Consider the following 15,606-nt stretch of genomic DNA (forward strand, 5'->3'; position numbering starts at 1 on the left):
ACTTTAAGTCTGCCTTTCTCTAACTTTCATATAATTATTGTCTATCTAACAAAAAGATTGGATCTGGGATGCTTTTATAAGATCTTGTTGATATAATGTAGTTTCCTCAACACTAACCAAGAAACGTGACTTAAAGAAAATACATGGCAAATGGCAACTAGTACATTGTTCAGTTTTGCTATCTTTGATTGAAAGAAATTCAAAAATATCTTTATACTTTTAAAGTTTATTATTTTCACAGCTAACTCAGATGAGCCTCTTGGGCCTGATGATGTACTTCAATGTATCAGTATGTCTATGAGGTGCATCGAGCAGAATGCTTTGAGGAACACTGGATATTAAATACTTCATGGGCTTTGTTATACCTTTCCCTTCTTGTGAGAGGGAAACAACAAAGTGTAGATGGAACTTTTACATTTGTAAAATAGATATTCTCAATGAAAGAAAAGACAGATGTAGGTCATATACAGTAATTACAAAGGATGTAATGTCACAGGAACATGAGAATGGTTATAAATAAGATGAAGCCATTTGGTCCACCTGGCGTGTGTGGTTACTAGTCGCTCAGGTATGAAAATATAAGACAAAAACATAAAGATTCTATCTGTTGAGGAGGAATGCTGATACCCTTTTCCAATAAAAAAGGTTAAAGCATTTTCTTCCTTAAGTCGACCACACTCTTTCAGCACAATCTAAATCCGAAACGTTAAAAAACATAAAGCTTACCATATTACTTTTTGCAGTTGATGTTCAGGTCCTTGAGAATTATTGCCAATATTAGAATTCCAAGACCTATGTATGGAACTGTTGCTTGTTAGCGGCTCGAGGCTATCTTTTAATGTGAAGAGGTGCTAAAATAGCACCTTCACATGTTTAATTTCTCACAAAAGCTGTAAAGTAACATGCCTGCTGATGCACAGCCACAAAAACAGACAAGCCGTGTGCACACACACAATGCACCACGGCCAGCACAACACCGCCAAAGTCACTTCTAGTGCCACACGACCCTTTCAGATTTGATTTAAGCAATTTTTTTTCTGAATAAACCACATCACTAGTTGCTTGTAGACTAGCGACTACATATAGTATACCTAGGAATTACAGTTATTTTTCGCCATTTTTTTTTCTAAGGACACCAATTATATTGTAGTTGCCATGGCATCAGCTTGGCAGTAATAAAAGGTCTGTTTTTAGTGCTTTAATTTCTTCTTGTTTCCCCCACAGCGACTGCCAGCTATTCTCACCATGTCTCGATGGAGGAAGAAAATAAAAGGGCGCAGTTTAAAAAAAAAAAAGACAACAAAATACAAAGTCAACCCCCGACCCCCCCTCCATCTACCCTCTCCCATCCCTGCTCTCCTAACCCCCTTGTCCCCCTGGCTCTGCCCCTCCTGGGAGCCCTCAGTGCCATCTGTGCCCCCCGAGAAACTGCGAGCCCCTTCCAACCGATGCCAACAGGGACAAAGAAGCTGCCAGCCGCTGCCGTCCCCCGCCCTGCCAGATGCCATTTTGTGTGCCGGAGAACCATGTGAGTGTGTGTGGGTGTGCTGCGGAAGCCATCTTGAAAGGAAATCTTGCTGCTGCTCCTAAAATGGCTGTGTTGGCACGAGGTAGGTGCATCATTGCCTTATATTCCATGGAGGTTTTCTCCATCTCTCCCCGAGCCCTGTCTCTCCTCCACTCTTTCCTTCTTTCCGAAACTCTTGCCTATTTTATCTCGCTAATTACCGGAGAAGGGGGTGGGGGGTGGGGGGTGAGGAGAAATGTGAAATAAATGAACTGGCACAGGCAGGAGGACAGCCTGCCATCTCCCTTGTCATCTTTTTCTTCACGCTTTCTCTCCGTCCTTCTCTCCCTTCTTTTTGAGAGATCTCTGCCAGCGACCTCTTTTGAAAAAAAAAATTGAATTAAGCAACTTATAATTCGCGATGTGCCCCCCCCACCACCCCGCCGCCTCAGTTAATTTTTGATGATCGTTTTCATTTTCTGTGCTTGAAATGACAATTCGCAATGAATGTTTTCCATAACCAGTCCCCCCTACCCCCACCTCCTTTTTGCCACTCATTACCTCTCACAAACACACACACATTGTGCATTATGCAAATCCAGGATAACACAAATCAGGTCATTACAGATTACCCTGTACTCCTCTCACATACCTATATATGGTCAAATGACAACGTATGTTTTATTTTTGATGCAAGATTTGGTGACGGTATATATATTTATATTTGTGATATTCTACTGGTTCATTTCTTATTCCATTCATACCCACATATTTTGCAAAGACCCCATAGAATCAGTCTTTCTTTCTTATTCAGCTTTATTCTCCACTGGTTCTGTCTTTACAACTCTGTGCATTTGCTTATAACTGCTGTAGATTTAAAGCTGCATTAACTATTAAACCTATTGTTATTTAAGAATGAGATTAAATCAATCCTAGTCTATCCACTTAATAGATTCTTCTGATTTTGGTCCCAGTATTCATGTTTGTTTTGACAATGTAAAAGCAAACTTACACATTTTTAATTTGTCATTTTAACATTTGTCTGAAATACAATCATTTGAACCTTCCTGCTTTGTTTGCTGTGAAAATCTTGAGTCTGAACTAAAATGAAATATAGTAAGAAACAGTTAACTAGTCGTTATACAGAATGGACAACCATCTCTTAGATGTACAAACACTAAAGAAATCCTCTCCATACATTACATACACCAGATTTAAGAGTTGAAAAATACTATATTTCTACATTGAAATTAATTTGTTCCTATCACCATTTTCTTTTTGGCTTTAAAGGTTTCACTAAGAGTTTGTGCACCTGGAGAACAGAATCTTGTTGGAGGCTCTGTACAGATTCATTGCTTGCTCTCAAAGTGGCTCTTTGCTTTAGTGCAAAATTAACGTTATACACAGGCCGACCTCTGCACTAGCACCTCAGAAGAGAGGTGCGTCAGACAGTTCTGAATACTGTTCCCAGAACAGAGCATTCTCCTGCAAACAAAAATGCCTGTGTGAAAACAAGCTTCAAGAGATTCCATGAGCTGAAAACCTCTCAGCTATACAGACTGTCTTTGACAAGGTAATTTTACTGAAACCACTGCTCTTCAAAATCCCATTTGAAACATCCACACCCTACTACATCTTTAATATTGATTATATCTTTGTTCTTAACAGATATTAATTCTTCTTTTAAAATGAAACCTATTAGGAGAGAACCACTCACACTGAATTGTCTGTAAATACAGGTGAATTTCTGAGTAGAACCTAACAGGATGGAAGGAGAGAGAAATATTTTTTTGTGTTTGTATTCCATTCAGGTAAAAGAATGTTTATAGTTACGAGAGCAAAAAAAAGTCTTAACTATCCATCTGCTGTAATTACCCTTACTTATTGATATATCGTTTTTAATGATTGTCTGCTATGTTCTTCATGGCTTGGATAAATCAGTGTACACAAACACCATGGCTTCTCTTTTAAGAAATTACTCTGTATTTTCAGGCATCAGTCACTCTATATACATTTTTTTGGATAAAGTGAAAAAGTTTTGATTAGGCAACAGTTTACTCAAATGACTAGTTTGTCAAAATTAAAACACCATATTATGAAACAAATATACAGAACAACTCTTGTTTTAAAAAAAATATCTGCATCAACCTCTCTATTTTGTATAATATTTAGAAAAAGAAACATACATTTTCCTTTCTACAACTGGACGCCTAGCACAAATACCCCTTTTGCCTCCTGTTTAAGATGTATCAGCTTCTGCATTTGTTGGGTAAAGCATGCCAAAAATATTTCACCCCAACACTGACTGTGTAAACACTGTCCAAGCTTTCATACAATAACTGTTACTGTTTGTGATGGATTTTCAAAGAAACACGAAAAAATGGACAGTTATCTGGAGATAAAGCCTACATTACGATGAGCAAGTTTAAGACCCCAGACCTTACAAAAATGGTGAAGTGCAGTTTCAGTTACTGTAATTGACGCAGTGAATGCAATGAGTTTTATTAATGAGTACAGTCCCTTGGTCCATTGGCATACATTGGTGCCATTGTTCTATTAGAAGACAAAAGCTTTGGAAAGATTATTTTACTATGCTTAGGCAGTTGGATAGAGAAATTAAAACAGAAGGTAGAAACAGTATGTGTGAACAATAAAAATAGTAAATAACAAAAGACTATATACAGATCAGCCAGACGAGAATATATGATGTTAAGCTAATCATGGACATTGTTCTGCACTTCTTTATTATATTTAAATCATACATATTAGAACGAAACCACGACTCTGATGGTAATATTAAATGTGGGAAAACGCACAGTGTATTCGTGATACATAGTCAATGAACGAATTAACCTCGCCTCGAAAATTAATCAGAGCACTTGATAATCGATTTGACATTCATTCTTGGTTAAATATCAGGGGAAAAAAAGATCGTATACTTACAGCTAGAGCTCGGAACCATTTCATCCTATTTAGATTTCGAAGCCCAAAAGTAAGCGAAAAAGGTAAAAAAAAACAACGATCGATGCTTGATATTGTGTTAAATTCAATTACAAGACAAAATTGTTGTTTGCTGAAGAAATACCTTCTTAACACGAGAACATAGAATACGATTTATTATTTTAAATGTTGATTCTTTAAAAAAATAAAGACTATACACAAAACCCTTTACTGTATGATTTCATTGAGATAACACGTGAAAATACATGAGAGACAATAAAGCAACTGCTGCTATTAATGAATAAGCCCAGACAAGCTTTTCTTATTAACATAATTGCATTGAAACGAGGAGAGAGGGCAGAGCCGACAGTTAAAGACACAGTAGCGCCTTCTCCGCGTGCAAGTCACCTCCACAGTCATTGTCTCTGTCTGCAGGCTTGTTGGCACACCGAAACTCCTACTGTACGAAGCCATACAATACGTGATGTATATCAATAGATTGCACTTTTGTTTGTTTTGACTAAAAACAATGTGCATCTTCCAGTTTGAAGGCTATTGCAGTCCCACCCTATTTTTTTCTGTGTGTGTGCACAAAAAGTTGAAACATACGTGTAAGTTAACTATAAAAATAATTTAAAACACTAAAGAAAACTGCAGCAGGCTCCTTATGGTTTGCTAATATTAGTATCGAACCTTCAAATACCCTAAGAGATCAAATGCTAATTGCAATAAGACTACATATTTTTTTAAGTGTGCATTGCTCTTAAATGCATGTGGTGTTAATAGTAATGAAGATTACTACATAGATGAACATACACAACATCTCTATTGTCTGATTTAAAATAGCTATCTTACCTTTTGAACAATACATTGTTTCCACGTGAGTCTATCTGTAAATATGATTGGAACCCGTTCTAAACTGTAGACATTAATTAAGCTTTCATAAGCAAATACTTAAAAAATTACAAAAAACCAAATGTTTTTAGATTGTTCTGTTGTTACTCAATACACTATAATTCAATACCTATTTTACAAACCACTACACATTCAAAGAACATCCCTTTATAAAATTTCGAGTGGAGTTGTCACATTTTTCCATAATAAATACGTACTAAACAAATACATCAACGGAGCACACAATGAAAATGTCAGATATAACTTCCGAATAAACATGATAATGAGAGATTAATTAGCAGAGGTGCCTTCTGAAGGCCTTAATTAGCCTGTTGCCTGCTCTTTCCACACCTGCTTTTCTTTACATAATAGAGCGCCCTCTCGTTTATGCTTATCGAGAGCACTGGCATTTTCATTTAAAAGCGAAAGAAATAAGAACCGCAGGAAAAAATGATGGGGTAAAAAAAAGACGGTGTGATCTTATGGGCAAAATCAGTTCGGAGACGTTTCAAATTATTTATTGTTATTGACCAATAGTTAGATCTGAATCATCCCAAGGCCCTACTGTACCTTTAATGTTCTGCAGTTTCCCTAATTAGAACGGCTGTCTGTGTCGAAGGGGGAGGGGCGACCTTCTTAGATTTGCATCTATCACTTTATTTGCAAGCACGAAGTGTGTGCTCCACAGGGAGAATCTCACAGCTGCAGTAAACCCGCTGAAGAACACTTCGCAAGGGTTCCAAGGCTGGATTTCAATGTTGCAGTTGGACTTCCGTTGTTTCAAACAAATATACGAGCGATGCAAAATGAGACATTAAAATCACCATTGCACCTAAACAACATTTTCAAATGATTTTTTTTCTTCTTCCGTGAAATGTAATTAAACGAAAACAGCGGATCCCATCGCCATCTGCACTGTGGCACGCAGGGAGTCAGTTAACGTTTATTTCTAAGAAATACTTTGCTCGCAGGGCACGTACATTAGTATGTACCTGCAAGTATCAAACACAGTGTACTGCAATATTTAGTTCGAGAAAAGATTGTTTTTTTTATTATGTCCCTGGATAGCATCATAAAAGAATATTTATATTTTACTTGCTAATTACCCTTTGTTGCTTTTATAAAGTGTGTAGGCTTAGCAACACTTAATCGTGTATACATAAAGTCCATGCTAACATGAGTTATATTAGGAGACACTTTGAAATAATTTTACTAATACATTAGTGGGTGAACACCACCAAGTCTAACGTTTTTTTTTTTCTGTAGCAAATAGCAAACTACAAGATGTTGCCTTTTAAAGTTTGTCAGCATTCATTTAAATTTGTTGTTGAACATTATATATTTTTAAATAGATAAAAGAATAATTCTTACAGGCAAAAAGAGTGTACAGTTTGTGACACAAAAATAATAACTAGGGTTATTCAATTTATTGAATTTTCATTTACAAATATTAACACAGGTCACATTTGTGTGTACATATGACCACAAAAGTTTCAGAGATGATAAGTTTACTTTTGTTTTTCTCTTACAAACGCCAACAGGATTAGACTAGAATGTATGGCATTCGAAAACGAACAGCAGTTTTCCATCCTTACTGAATATAAAAAAATAATTAAAAATGAAATACTGGCACTCCGTAGACAACTGGTCATAGGTGTGGTTGATATTAAATTCTAAAAATGAGCTTAATGTCAGTGTCACGCCAGTTAGGATCTCTTCAGGTGAAGGGCTTTGTAAGACATCATTATTTGAGATATTCAGAGGAAGGAATGATGTACAAACAGAAGGAGGAAGGATGAAAAGAAGGTGACGAATAACAGCTACAAATCCCAGGAGTAGTAAGGACAACATGTCAGGATTCCAGTGGTACCCAGTAAGGGCTTGTGCCTGCTCTGTCCACCACAGCGGTTGGATTTCAAAGGCTAACAATCTTAAGTCTTCCATTCCATCCAGGGCCTAAAAGAAATCCTGAATTCTGGAAGGGTTAGGCCCTGTGTCCACCAATGACCACTTAAAAATGGACAGCCCACAGGGAACCATTACTTTACCCGCTCTTCATAAAAAGAGCTTAAAGGAGATTTCTAATTTCAGTCTCCAATGAAATTAGTTTCTTGTAAGATAAGCTGAGAAACAACTTTTAAACCATTTCGGTCTGTGGTCTTAGTCTACTCTTATTTTTTCAGAGTCTCAGCGGTGTATCTTTATTATTACCCTGGTAATTCAATCAGTACAAGGAACCTTTCTTACCCTTCACCCATGCAGGAAACTTCTAAGGAACTAATAGTTATATTTGTCTGGTAGAACGTTCTTAGGAGCAGCATAGTCTACAGACCCTTGGGGGCACAGGAGGGCATTGACCAGAGTTTGCTGTTACAGAACACTCTGGACAGAAACCAGGGATTTCTACAGAGCATTCCTCCAACTATACATGGCATAGTAGGGCAAGATGTGTAGTAGGAAGGAGCTCAGGTTAGTTTTAAGAGACATAGAGGAAAAGAAAAATTCAATAGAACGGGAATTATTCCCAAGTATGCAAACGATCCTTTCAGGTAGTTAATTCTTTTAAATAACTTGTTGCAGTTTTTAGAAGCTCAATTATACTCTAAACTAATAACAAGATTATTGCACAGAATACATTGTACATTATATATACATCTAGTTACATATATTAAATATCATAATATAATTACATATACAGTATAGAATGGTACATATACAAAGGAATTATTGTTTTACAGAAAAAAATATGTCAGAAAAAATATGGTGGGAATTGCATTCAGGCATTAAGAATGCCTGAATGCAGCAAGTTATTAGCAATGTTGTGTTAAACTATTTTTTCCTTTTAACATATGAGTATCAAAAAGGCAAATACTAATACTACCTCCCTCATCTCATTGCCTTTCTGTGAGAGCTGCTCAGATATTTTAGTGTAATTTCCTACAGTATTGTGCATTGACCTCTTAATTTTTTTAAATCAGCTGAATATAAATCAGAATAAAAGAACAGAATGATTTCACAAATGTTTGAGGTGACAAAGATGTTGGCCAATTATATTACCTAATTAATTGTATTTCAGTTTTTTTTAAGTTTTGATCACACTCAGATATAGTCAAACGTATTCACAATTTGATTGTTTTTTGTAAATTTTTGCAGAATTAGCTGTTCCATTTATACATTCCTTGATCCACCTGTATAGACAACAGAATAATTGGTTTTAGCTGGGTAGCTTGTGCTGTGCCCTCAGGAGTACTGTGAGAAGGTTAAGTGATAATTCTTGTTTCTGAAACATACAAAACATGTTTTGAAAAGACAGCATACATATTACCTGCTATGTTTCATATAAAAATGTTCTGTCTGTTTTAGAATCTTTTGACTTGATGACTGTATATTGTGGAGGTGAGTGTGGAGCTGCATCGATGTTAATTTGATGCTTAAAATTAAAAAGCAACAATGGTACATTTTGACTGTGCAGCCTCCTTAACACACCTGAAGGGGTGTGAAGGAGGCACCACAGCTAAAACATTTTTCTTTTTTCAATTTTCATTGTAGAATTAACCTCTACTTGCTCCATATCAAGCCTTACACACTTAGACTCGGTGTGTCAGTGGGTCTGGGATGTGGTCCCCTTAGACCTCTCTTCTCACTTGTCTTGGACTAATACAAGAGCACATGTATCATTTACCAGAGCACATCCTCGGCAAGGTAAAGAAAAACTGACCCATGATACCACATAGTCACTGCTCCCCTGCAAATGCAGTGCTGCCGTTCTCCTGCGTTTCCTGCTGTCGACAGGCACGCACACAGCCTCACTCCAGCTCGTGGACACACACGCACCCTCCAGCCTTGAGTAAATGTTGCTTTTTGCCCCTGGCATTCGACAGCAGCACGGAACAAAGAGCGAAAAGAAAACCGAAATGCGAGCTGCCACTTTAAGAGCAAAGTGTGCAGCTGTAGCCTCCTGTGTTAGTAAACAGTTGATAGTGTTCACATTATTATTCTGCTCCTCTTTCTCCCGTCCACAATGGCGGCATTGTGAGGGGAGCACTTGACGAGGGTCTGCAACCCCTTTCCCACCATTGTCTGGGTCGGTGCTGCTGGAGAGAGAGGTGGGGGGGCTGGGTGGGAAAGACGTCCCAGACCAGACATGACCAGATGCCTAAATTAGCGTCAAAGCCCTGGAAGTGTCCCAGGCACAAGAAGATTCTTTGTTTTTCTCTGTGTGCCTGTATGTGCAGGCGAGTGCTTGTGTGCTTATGTCCATGATAATTAGTTTGTCCATTTCTCCTTGCATGTCTGATGAGATACAATTAATGTGCAGTGTACCTAACAGCACTGAATGCTGTATGTAAGTGTGTGTGCATATATATATACACACATACAGTTTATTAAATATATGCACACTATAGATTAATTTGTTCCTCTGTAATTTACCACAGTCACTGCTCTGGTCATTGGTTCCAGTATAAATGATAAAGTATGCTCTCTTTAACCTTGTTTCGTCAATTGAGAATGAATAGTTCCTATCGATAAATGATTTTTCATTAGGTTTGCTTCATGGGATGTCCTTTGAAGTTTCTATTAATGAAGAAAAGCATTTTTAAAGAGCTTTAAATTAAAAAAGCATGCATAATACTAAATAATACTGAGCCAAAAGTAGACTACTGTACTTAAGAACATCTGACCACTTTACATGATTGTAGCTTTGCGTACATAGGGTGTGAATTACACTGGGCTTGTAAAGATCTTTTATTTTAGTTTAAAAAGATAAATAAAAATACAACAAAACATCTTTCAGTTGTCCACAGAGTAATGCCACACACTCCTTTCCTCAGCTCATTTTTCTTGCATTATCTTGGAATAGCATGAACCTAGTATTACACTGAAATCATCCATAGATACAGATAGAAAACACCAGGCCTTTGATGTATGGGGGCAAGATCCTATAGAAAGAGGTGATTTAAAAGCCATGGAGTGCTTCACCCTCTAATGGACAAGATATTCATTTGCCACATTTATACTGGGCCATCAAACCCGCAACATTGATTATAGCTGAAGTCGCCTGAAACATCAGCCTGCCATTTCAGTCACCTTCATGTTGACAGTCATCTGTCATTTTGCAAACACAGGAACAGACTTCTCAGTTTGTTGCTTCATAACACCAAGGCTTAAGGTGTAAATTAATAAGGGTGCATGCAAGCATGCTTACAGAGGCTGAGGATGTAGCTTCTTAACTGGAACAGGACTCAGACTTGTTAATAACTACTGCATTTATAGGGACACCAACTGCTGCATAAAGCTTCCTATTTAGATATTTATAATATGCAGATATCCAAAGACATTTAATAATGAAGAACACACTAATGCTGACTGAAATTTGAGTCTGTAAAGTGGATGTCTGGGAACACAGCTCTAGAATGATGCTTGTTGGGTGGTACTGTGAAGGTTATTTTCTTCTTCCCATTTTTTAGCTCCCATGTCAGAATGACAGCATGGGGTTAAAGTGTAGGAGGATGATCATTTGTACTAACACCTCCATGTGCGAGATCTTGAAACTCAGACGATGCTTTTGGGTGTTTTGGCTTATTTGATCATGAAAGAATACATTGAGAATTTAAAGAGAACTACAACTGCATGTTACTGTTTGGAGAGGAATAGATCCCGTTTATGCGGTAGTGTCAAAGAGAAGGAAGTCTCTTTGTACAGGATGTATTTTTTTTTCTCCAATGGCTCTTTAGACTGAGATGAAAGATGATACAGTATATTCTCAAGTTTAGCTGCAATGCTAATGTTTACTGCATAATGCTGATGCTATAAATCTTTGCATTGTTTTATATACAGTAGATTCTTACTCAGCTGGCTTTAAAAAGAGTATACCAAGTGCATAGTACGTGATAAATTAGAGTAATTCCAAACGAAAACTAAATGCACAACACTTCTCACATTACATACAGTTACTGTTTGAGATGTTTGATATATAAACATTTGGTAATTGGGTTCACATACAAAGTTAAAAAAAATACATTCCCCTGGGTTATAAAATTTGCATCTGCTCTTAGCTCAAAGGAGATTTAAAAGATTGCCTACAGTATATAGCACCATGCTTTACTTAAGGAAGTTTTCACTTCCTTGTACAAAGTGTAAACACGATCTCTGGAAATGTACATTACACCTAGCAGAACAGAACAAATGTTGAGCAGGCAGCTTGTTTTCTTCTCTCAGACATTCCAGTTAGTGATATAAACAAAATTCTTATACTGTAGATATGAAACAATCCTGGCAGGGGAGAAGACAGTATTTCCCATCCCTCTTCTGCCTGGACACAGCAGCTGGGCTAGCAATTAATTAAGCCACTGTTACAATATATTATCTCTGTATAAAAAAGGAGGCAGCTAAAGGAAGAAACTAGAGGGGAAGAGCGAGTTTACGCCAAAGGCAGATGACAGTGTTTTACCACAAAACAAAAGAGAAAGTAGAGAACCGGAATGTTTCCATGAAAAAAAGGACACTGAAAGGAAGAGAGAGAGAGAGAGAGGCAGGTGACATTTAACGAGACCAGACGCCATGTTTAGAGAAGAAAAAAAGCCCTCATTCCCACCGCTGCATTTGGAATAAGAGGCAAAACGATCGTTAATGTATTCATGTGCCTACAGTACACAGTAGGCATGCTAATTTATTCATAGGCTGTGTGTGTGAGTGCGTGCGCATGTTTGTGTGTTGGGGAATCGAAAGGGGGGTTTACTGTCTGAGATTGTCTGTGTTGCCAGTATGGTAATAGGAGTGTGATGAACTGGAGCCGGTGATATAGGCAGGCTTATCAAGGCTGCTGGCACATGTACTCACTTAAATTCATACCTGGCCTCTAAAATTATTTTAGTTTCCCAAATGAAATTAGATGTGCGTTTTTAAAATCCTAAGCTGTGATTTCTGTTTTCCAGACCCACCTAATACCCCCCCTTCCATTTCAACACACATACAAACACAAATACAATGATTCTGCCCTCACCTCCCTTCTATCTTTTGTATCACTGACAAAGTATTTTATGAGCAGGGAGACTCTGGATGTAGACTCCATCTGGATACAGAAATCACTGAGAGACACAAAGACACATCTGGGCAGGCAGACATACAGACAGACTCTTACACTGTGGTTATGTAAGCAGAGATGGGCAAAGGTGCCTGCAGCAGGAATAAAAGGCTGTGATTCTGAGAATACTGAAACAAAGCCAGCTATTGGTTCCTGCTTCACATTATGATTGCATATGCATGCAAGCCTAGAAATGGGTAGCTCTCCCTCTCAGCAGTATAAGACATACAATTCACAGCCAAAGCTAGGAATTGCTAATATTGCATACTATATGTAATCCACATGTCTCTCAAGCAGTGCATGGTTAGGGGAGTATGAATAAAATAGAACATTTATAATGATATTATTTAAGTGTTGAAATTGGTTTTGAATAGATTTATATAATCTATAAAAATGAATATCTGTTCAATCTGAGTCATTACTCCTTTAATTTGAAACTAACGGCTTTCTTATTTAATTACTGTATATCCACAGAGTGATAGAGAACAACATTTTGTAATCCATGAGTATCTATACCTGATCCATGATACATGACTATAACCTGAGTCAGTAGTTTTGTTCTGTCAGTGTCAATCAAGTTCACAGCTTAACCTAGGAGGAGGCATGGGAGAGTGCCAGTATTCGTCACAGTGAATATATGGCATTGGTGGGGATCATACTCCTTTCTAATTTTAGCATGTGAAACACCGAGACACTCAGGCAATAATAGTCACAGACAATGTCACAGTTTGTCACTCTTCATCACATGTCTTCACATTCTGATGGACAATAAAAAAAACGTTCAAAATGTCTCTCAGATGAGAAACTGAAATAACTTTGTCGGAATTTTCGCTGATTTGGAAATGTTTGTGCATTTACATATACATATGTACATATACTGTACATAAAGGAGAGAGTCTGGTTACACACGTTAGATAGACGGATTTTGAAAGGTCGAGTTATAAACTGGGAGACAGCATCTCAAATCCTTGTTATGAAATGAAGGTACTGTGTCACTGTTGTGCAGATCAACAACTTCATCTTATATTTTTAAAATATGAAGGCAATTATTGTTGAAACCCGGTACCTGTTAATTATACTACTCTAGAACACATGGTATAAGAGCCTTGGATTTCGCTCAGAAAAAACACCATTACAGAACCATCTCTACGACTTCGAGAAGGATTTAAAGCGATTGTTTACCGGATGCGGAACACCCAGGATAATTTATTATTTGGATATGTATGTGATATTACATCTTAATTACGTCTCAGATGAAATCCTGCTTTTAAATCTATATAAAAGAGAAAGATCGAAGAGATACATATTAAACACATTTTCATTTTTTTCCCGTGGTTTTGCAAGTAAACGTTGCATGTAATGATGCTGGACTTCGGCCAGGGAGATTGAAATCATGAATTCGTTGTGATGTCGTTTAGATGCGCACACACATAAGTGAAAGTTACGTTTGTCAAACAAAGGAGTCGCTTTAATCAAAACCATGCAAAAGCTCCCAGGACGTATTTGCTCGAATGAATCACATGGTAGCCAAGCACCAGAAAAGTAACAAAGATAGGAGGAAAAAAAGGGGGGGAAAAGCTTTGCTCGGGTTTGTTTAAAGAAGATGGTATTTCTCCAGTTACGATCCCCTTCCCCCATGTGGATACCTCAGCTGCAGATCCCTTCTTAATCTGGGGATAAGCGCGATTATCTGGAGAAGGGTTGTTCTCAGCTTTGTAACGGCAACAGGGGATCTTTCAAATCGCTTTTTGCCGGCCGAGCAGGCCTGAAAAGCCGGGAATCGGAATTCCCTGGCATAGCACTGCCTCAGATGTACAGTGCCGGGCAGAACAGCACTACCCCACGGCACAGTCTAATTCTCCGTCTCGCTCTCCTGCTCTCCCCCTTGCCTAGGTTTAGAGCGCGTTAACTCCTCCGTCCACACGGTCGCTCTTAAGGGGGGTGACGGCTTTAATTGCCGCAAACAACCTTTGCCTTTTAACTCCTAACATATCCAGGCCATTATATTTCGTTCACTAAAAACAAATGACCGTTGATTATACATATGTCACGCCTATCTAAAACGGACAAAAGAAATAAATACTGAGAAAAATGTTAAAAAAAACAACACCCTTGGGCGCCATTTGTGACAAGTCATTAAAAAATCTAGGCAAGTTGACAAACAATAATAATTGTACTAACCTGCACAAAAATACCATTACCTTCTAAAATATACTTTCTAAAATGTATTTTATTCCATTTACCTGTTTGCGTTGGGTCTTTAATGTGGCTTTGAAGGGAAATGGGGTGTGTTTTGTGGTTCCGCTGTAAAATAGCGTAGAGTGACAGTAGATTGCGGTTATCTGATGCGGTCAACATACCTACAGGCTTAGCTAATAGACGGATTAAAAGATCGATATTCAAACACTTTTAATTAAAGGCAATTAATGTCTTGCAACTGCGTACTCGAGGATTATCATTATAGTAAACGTAATGAAACGAGACAACGAAAGGTAACTTGTATTTTCCCCTGAAAGAGACTACGATATTACTGAAATTGTACTGGCAAAGGTTAAAATATAATAATTTAAAAGCATTCTCATAATGTAAAAATAGATTTGTAAGATTTGTTCAGTAATATAACTCTTTATGCATCGAGTATGTGTCAGAAACGGAAACCAACATGTTCTGAAACAAGTTATTCAAATTGCGTCCCTTAAAAATCACCCCAGAAACTATGAATTATGAGGAACCCCTTTATTGTGGCCATTAACTGTTGCCATTTTTGAAAACAATGTCATAGCCTTAAATCTGGTGTATTGGTTGATTTGAAATGTAGGTCAAAACGAGTCTGATCTGATCTAATGCGGTCGTGTCTAAAACCAATCAGTTTTCCCTCCTATCCTGTGTAAGTATCTTAAGGGAAAGAAATGAAAAAATGCTTCTATTCCACAGCTTTGCATAGATGTGTAAGAAACACATGAAGACGTTTTAACTCTCAGTACCATCAGCCTGGGATAGAGGTTAGAGAGAATTAGGTAATATCCAAATCTCAATTTTCTCTTAAAAAATATATTTTTTTTCTGGTGGTTGGGTAGAAGGCAAATGAATTTTATCCATGACCTGAAAAAGGAGTGATGGATTTTGATGAACTTTAATGGGGTCCTACTTTCTCCTGTGAGCCCTCCTATGGATTTTATTA

The 15,606-nt window shown here is 37.6% G+C and overlaps 1 long non-coding RNA gene across 3 annotated transcripts in view; it reads left to right on the forward strand.

Annotated features, from left to right (window-relative positions):
* The window catches only part of LOC148659502 (uncharacterized), a 43,777-nt gene that overhangs the window by 21,062 nt on the left and 7,109 nt on the right, over positions 1-15,606 (forward strand). For 2 of the 3 annotated variants that reach the window (XR_015940507.1, XR_015940508.1), the window contains exon 4: positions 1,225-1,610. This is a non-coding gene — a long non-coding RNA (uncharacterized LOC148659502). Of the gene's footprint in view, positions 1-1,224; positions 1,611-2,797; positions 3,081-15,606 lie in introns of all 3 variants that reach the window. The other variant, XR_015940509.1, reaches the window with a different exon arrangement.

This window comes from Lepisosteus platostomus, chromosome 7 (genome assembly GCF_059453375.1).
Source record: "Lepisosteus platostomus isolate fLepPlt1 chromosome 7, fLepPlt1.hap1, whole genome shotgun sequence".
NCBI classification, from domain to species: Eukaryota; Metazoa; Chordata; class Actinopteri; order Semionotiformes; family Lepisosteidae; genus Lepisosteus; species Lepisosteus platostomus.